This window comes from Phyllostomus hastatus, unplaced genomic scaffold, assembly GCF_019186645.2.
Source record: "Phyllostomus hastatus isolate PE091 unplaced genomic scaffold, TTU_PhHast_1.1 phas_contig_86, whole genome shotgun sequence".
Taxonomy (NCBI): Eukaryota; Metazoa; Chordata; class Mammalia; order Chiroptera; family Phyllostomidae; genus Phyllostomus; species Phyllostomus hastatus.
Window position 1 is genome coordinate 7,502,215 of NW_025333977.1, and position 5,900 is coordinate 7,508,114.

At 38.1% G+C, this 5,900-nt stretch overlaps 1 non-coding gene across 1 annotated transcript; it reads right to left on the reverse strand.

Moving 5' to 3' along the window:
• Positions 1-4,012: 4,012 nt before the first annotated feature.
• LOC123827604 lies at positions 4,013-4,176 on the reverse strand. The gene has a single exon (XR_006787264.1). It is a non-coding gene; the product is annotated as a U1 spliceosomal RNA (small nuclear RNA).
• Positions 4,177-5,900: the final 1,724 nt, after the last annotated feature.

Consider the following 5,900-nt stretch of genomic DNA (forward strand, 5'->3'; position numbering starts at 1 on the left):
GTTTTGGATGTGTTTGCTTTTATTCCTAGCGTCGACCGTGCAGAAACTCTAACAAAGTCAATGTCAGCCAATGGTCAGTTTGGAACCAGGAGAATAAAAAGTCGATGGCAGATTATTTATCTTCAGATGGTTTAGTTTAGTGCAATTGAATAATAACAATTATTAGTAAACACGCAGCACTTTTTAATTTTCAAGTGATTTCATATATGTTTTTTCATTAAATTCATTTTGATTTATCATGTTAAGAGATCAGAGAGGGAGGCTCGATTTGTAGTTAGGAAATATATAAATAGACTATTGTGTTTCTATCTGGTTTTAATATACAAATATTTCTATGTTCAGAAAATCACATAAATTTCCAAAGAAGAATATTAGCAATTTAATGAGTCATATTCCTTTTAGTGCTTGAGTTCCCAAAAGTAATTCAGCATTTTAACCACTTGAAATTGGAAGTCAAGAGATACTATTTTATATTTATAAATCTTGACTTCACACTCTAAGTCAGAGTTCTCAAATATTTATGCATGCTAAAATATGATCAGAACCAAAGCCTTAAGCCTTAATTATACATTATGGTTAATTAAGTAAAATAATCCAATGTCTACAAAAATAAAATTACTTTTTTGAAATTCACTTTTGTTATACCATGGTTTTATGCATGAAAACTAAAACAAAAACTCGATCTGAAATAACTGAATGTAGTGGAGATGGAATTGGACTTGGTAATTAAAAATAAAAAAATTAATAATAATAATATTGAAGATAAGATATTAGTTCACTCACATATTTGTTTGAAGATAATAATATGCATTTTAGGTAGAATTTTAAGCAATAAAATTGCTAGTTGGTCTTCTCTGCCACAGTTAATTCACATTTACCTTATAGTGATGTTATACATGGAAATGACAAGATAGTAAAAGATGATTCTATAACACTGGAACACTCGTGTTGGAGTTAACCAATTAATTTTACCTCTTAAATGAAGGGATCCCTGGGCACAAAAATATCCTTTTTAAACACAGGGCTTCATTGAAATAGCTTATTCAAATAACGTCAAACAAGAATAGTTGTGTTCTTTTCTCTTCGGCACTCCCGTGTTAGTAGTCCCTCCTAAACCCGGTCACTTACAGCCCAGGTCTCCTCTCACTCTGCAGTGATTGAGGGCAGAAAAAGGTAGGTGTGATGGCGGTCTCAGGTAGGGAGCGACTTACTCCTGTGATCTGCCCTGTGGTGGCAGTCAGAGCGGCTTTATAGGAAAGTGACATTTGGTCTGCGTCTTGACAAAAGAGGGAGACTTTGTTTTGCAGGAGGATACAGAGGGGAAAGAACACTAGGGGCGAAGGCATACATGTAGATGTGGGGAAAAGCAGAAGGCTTTGGGTCCTGCGCCGTCCAATAAGTCATGTCGTGAGCGCTAGGCACAATTGGTGGATTCACAGAGTGTGCAGATTTGTGCAGGCTTTTGGGTCAGTGGGTCATAGCAGAACAGCAGTCCACTGGATTTCACAATTTAATTTAAAGAAATATATGAGTATATTGTATAGAATTTATACCTATGCCAGTCTAAAGCAGGGAACCCCGTGCATTAAAATTTCATGTTTACACATATAAGTTCAGTTTGTATATAGGTATTAAATGGGGTACTGGGGACACAGAAGAATAAGACATCCTTATCCCCGAGAATCTTTAGTCTACTAGCCATGAACTGCCCCCTTCCCACAGCAGGCCTCTCTGTGAGCCCTAATATTATGGATCAGATCATTCACAGAAGAAAAGCAATAGCAGCTGGTAAAAAAAAAAAAAACACCCCAACCCAGGAGAAATCAAATAGCAAACATTTTATTTTGATGGCTGGCCAGCAGCCATCAAACTTTTTATGTTAACTTTTCATGTGAAGAACAGTTCATTAGTTATGTATCTAATTAATAAATTATATTAAGAAATTCCTTTAAGCCTGACTTGCGTCCATGTGTTTTTAATTCTTTTCCTGGAGCAGCTTTACTCAGATCACCATGGTTCTTGTCCAACACAATGTGGTAGAAGGGCAGTGTACCAGGGTCTGATTCTAATTCTGTTACTTTCTACATGTCTGCCTATAAGGTCACTGAGTTTCATTTCCCTGTTGGTAAAAGCAGCAACCCTATTTTCTTCAGCCTTTTAGAGTTGTGAGGATACAATGATTGATGTAAAGGATTATGTAAGCTGCAAAAACCCCTATGTAGATACAACAAATTCTGGTGCAGCTCAGAGGTAGACCGTTTGCTGCAAAAAGAGACGGGTAACTGCAGTTATCACCTTCACTGTGGTGGATGGACACTTAAAAACCAAGCCTAACGGTGACTTCTATAGTTCATCAGGTCAGTGAGAAAACAGCCTGTGCTATCTGAATATAAAAATATCCAGATTATAAAAATATTATGTTTTAATAAGTTATCTCTCTTCAAGTATTTAGATAACATTTTGAGGGCCTTCTATTTTATTAACCTTCTCAGTAGATAAAGAATTGAGAATTACATTCTTGTATTGTATGAGGAATTTCACTTTATCAACATCTGACATGACTTTAGAAAATGCTGATAGTTCTGAAATAGTTTGTTGCTCTGTGTGTCTCCCATCACTGAAAGCATTAGAGACCCTTATCAAGTAAGAATTGATTAAACTTAGAGCTTTCCAGAAAGGCTATTAATGCAGATTAATGAGTTTCTGAGAGATCAGAGTTTAGGAGTTTTGATATAAAACATGCACCAGAATTACTAGAGTGCCATGTAAGGGAAGAACAGAAAAAAAATGACATTCAAAACTTTCTGTCTGGTCATCCAGTCTTTGTTTAGTGTGCAGCTATTGGTATGCATTCTTTAAACAATGACTATTGTTAAAGTATCATTACTATTGTTTTAAAAACTAATTTTCTTGAGAGTATAGATATATAATTTTATTCTTCACATGAAAAACATGGTTATCTTCAAAGAGATTAAACTCTATATATGGAGGATTACTGCAATTTGCATTGGACTAAGAAACCAATTCCCCTAAGTACCTGAGTTCAGTTTGCTTCTACATCTGCTTTTTATTGCATTTTTGGGGGAAGAAGTTACCAACTATTCAAATAGTATGGGGTAAGATTTCCCAACTAATCCTCTATTTAAAACTTTAGAACCAGATTAAAATATTCCCCAGATAATGGTGATTTTCAATATTGAATTTTAAAAAAATGAATTGGTTACTTTAGGAAACAATCAATAATACCAATAATATTATGCAAATATATTCATGTATATAAAATATCTTTCTATGAATTCAGGTTTTCTTTTAGAGCATGTAAGAGCATTTTCCCTATTAAATTACTATAAGTATCTTAGTTTAATCCCCAAATGCTTTGCAGTCTGCATTGCCATTGTAGACGGCATCTTTGTAGAAATTAGATTTTCTCACTGGTCGTTTTACTGGTGTAGAGCAGGGTTTCTCAGCAGCCTTATTACTGATATTTTGGGCTGCATAATTCTTTGCCGTGGGAAGCTGTCTTGGGCCTTGCAGGATGTTTAGCAACATCTCTGGCCTCTACCCTCTAGATGCCACTGGCACCTTCCCCTCACACCCGCAACTGTGACAATCAGAATGCCTCTGTATATTCCCAAATGTCTGCAGGCGGACAAACAGTTGTGAACCACTGGTGTTGAGGAATGTTTATTTTTTTTTGTATGTTAATCTTATATTTAACAAGTTTGAGGAATACTCCTAATAGTTCTAATAGTTTGAAGAGTCTCTTGGTTGTTCAATGTTAGAATTATTTTATCAGTTGCATATAAAATGTTTTTATGTCTTTCTTCCCAATTAAATTATTTTATTTTACATTGCCTTAAGGAGGATAGTGGTAGTACTGAACATCCTTGTCTAATTCCTGACTTTGAAGGGAATTACCTGAGGTTTTTCCATTGAGTGTGCCATTTGCTGCACTTTACGGTAATCTTTATCAAAGTGGGAAAATTGTCTGCTTTCAGTTTTTTTTTTCGTTCAGGGGAGAGCGTGACTGCAGTCCCCCACTACCACAAATCATGCAGTCGAGTTTCCCACGTTTGGGGAAATCGCAGGGGTCAGCCCATCGGGAGTGCAATGGATAAGCCTTGCCCTGGGAAAACTACCTTCGTGATCGTGGTGTCTCCCCTGCCAGGTAAGCATACTTTCAGTTTGCTAAGTTTTTTCTTGATTATCATACATAGGAATTGAATGTTATATATACTTTTGACATTTGTCCAGAAGACTGTGTATATTTCTCCTTTATTTCATCCTTATGGTAAATTCAATTGCATATATGGGATCAGATCATTCTTGCATTACTGGGGAAATTTCTACCTATCATTTCATCTCTTTATATGTAGCTGTGTTTTTGAATATTAAATTTTGTGGACTTGGATTAACTTTTGTATTATGTCCTGTTCCACGTTTAGTTGAAATATGAACATTGTATGAACTTCATAAATGAGTGGACACATTTATTTCTACATTCTTGGAAAACATTTACTAAGTAGGACTTAATTATCCTATCCATTTATTTTGCCTTTAATGGTTTGTTATCTTTCTTGGCACGTGTACTCCTCAGATATTTCTCTGTCATTCCACTCTTACATTTTCTTTGATCTACCCACCACACTCACTAGGGAAGCATAACTGGGTGGGGCGTGGGGGAGGGGTGGGGCGTGGGAGAGAGGTGGGCAGCCAGGCCACAGTTTGCTCTCTTTCAGGTAATCTTAGGGTGTCTGGGGCACCGGGAGGGTGAAGAGCCTGCAGTGCAGCAAACTGGGCTCCACTAGTCCTCACTCATGCATCTAAGCACCTCCGGTGAGGAGAGCGTGGTGGGGTGGATAGCTGAGCCAACCATGTCCGATCTGCTGGCCTTTCCCCTGGTGATCACTCTGTGAGGTTCACAGCATAGGGCTCTTTCCCTTCCAGCATCTCATTTTGTGAGCATTTAACTATTTTCGGTTTACTTCCTCAAGTGATGGGCAGGGAGATTCTAGAATTGTGATTCATGTCATAATTTGCTCAAAAGGATTGTTTATTTGTATTATTGTGGGGAGGGGCAGTTACCAGATACATTTTTTAAGGTGCCTGTAGTACTGAAGTGTTTTATTCCTACCCTAGCATTAGATCAGGGTCATGGTCAGACCCAGCTTCTGAGTTCCTTTTAGTTTCTAAAAGTGATAAACTTCCCCATAGCCATGATTTCCTGTTCTCCTGCCATACCTGCCTGGCACGCTGTCCCTGTCACCTCTGCTCAGATATGGGGCTAACTGGAATCCTTCACTGACGATCAAAGGAGACTTTCATTCTGCTTTCTATACCGTATGTCTCTAAAGATCCTTTAGGCAGAATTCCTGACTCTCTGCCCACCCCATGAAAGAATGAGGCACGGTGTGGTGGCCACTTCTGGTGGCATGAGCTAACAGAAACTTCAGCACTAGATTCATGGATTCTGTCAAATATTTAAAAGCATACTTAGATACCCTGGACAAAGCCAGTGGGGGAGGGAGGACTGAATGTGGGAGATAGGGGTGGGTAGGGTGGGGGAGAGTCATGGGGGAAAATGGGGACAATTTTAACTGAACAACATTAAAAATATAAAAATAAAAGCCTACTTAGATAGATGCAAGTGAAGATTTTGCCTGGATAAAGCTGAAGTCTTGGGGACTGAGCGTTCCATGGCAAGACGCCCTTGCCCGGGAGGAAATGCCCAGCTTCCCAATCTCCTCCAGGCTTAAAGGTGGTGCTGAGTACACGCTGTAGTTCACGTGCACTGGTTGTTTGGGCACATGTTCTTGTTTCCTATTGACGTGAATTTTGTCTGGGATTCCTTTGGTGACCAAAAGAATGGCTAACAAATGAAAAACACTTGGTTCTGGTAG